Source organism: Austrofundulus limnaeus, unplaced genomic scaffold (genome assembly GCF_001266775.1).
Source record: "Austrofundulus limnaeus strain Quisiro unplaced genomic scaffold, Austrofundulus_limnaeus-1.0 Scaffold1485, whole genome shotgun sequence".
Lineage (NCBI taxonomy): Eukaryota > Metazoa > Chordata > Actinopteri > Cyprinodontiformes > Rivulidae > Austrofundulus > Austrofundulus limnaeus.
Genome location: NW_013953887.1, coordinates 53,438 through 54,541, shown reverse-complemented (window position 1 = coordinate 54,541; position 1,104 = coordinate 53,438).

Here is a 1,104-nt window from a genome sequence, read left to right as displayed (position 1 = left end):
GTAATGAGAAATACCTTGGTAGAAGTTTCCTCATAATCTTGTGTATGAGAGATGTGGGAAAAGCTTAATTCACTTTAAGCTCACCTCCTACATACTTATAACAGTKCCATCTCCTGGCAAACAAATGTAACACTAGCCACAAAATGTCAAACAAAAATACACATAAGGCAAATAYGACTATTTGGCCCGTACACTTCCGGCCCCTAATTGTTAATTGCAAAGCGCAAGTAAACAATTACATTTAATATACAATCTCTTTATTTTTTGTTTTGTTTTAAGTCTTTTCACTTTAGGGCTGCTCAACCAGCAGACAGACCTTAATAATAGGCCCAATGAGTTCATTGCTTTTGCTTTTCACTTTAATGCTTCTTACAAGGCCTTGTTGATCTAGAAAGACCTGAATGACTGTGCCAATGACCCAGGAGTTTCTGGGTGCAGATTCATCCACCAGCAGAACGATATTAACRAAATATTCCTTTTGATGTTGAGCCATTTCAGCCACCTCTTCCAAAAGAGGTCAGCCATATATTTGACCTGCCTCCACCTTCGTCGTGCATAGAAATCTTCTTTTTGAAACACTCCAGGGGGTAATAATGGTTTTGACTTTTTTGGCCTGTGTTTTTGCAGATGTCTTTTTTTGGTGGCGGTGCCTCTTTTTCGGACAAYTCTTCAGAATCATTGTGGGAAATTAGTATGTAATGGCTAGTTGTGCACATCTGCTGGCCTAATTCTTCAGTCAGAAAGAATGCAGCTTTTCTAGAAGAAGATTGTTTATTCTGAATCCAAATTTTACGGTCCCGGGRTCTAGGATACCCAGSACGCACAACATATAAAGTCCGGACACAAAGGTGTTTGTAAAAAGAGAAGACAAGTTTTATTGATTTGAACAAAATAAAGGGAGCCCCACTTCAAAATAAAAAAAAGAGGGAAGAAACCCGAACCAGCCAGCAGTTGACCGTCGGATCCAGGCAACATCCCCTTGCCCTCTGGTCCAGGGTCTCACCCTACAACCAAAAACTGGAAAAGAAGGGGCTGGTAACTCCCAGACCAAAACCAGGTATCTACAAGGAAAAGTGTAGCGGCGGCGAGGCTGGAGCGCAGGAC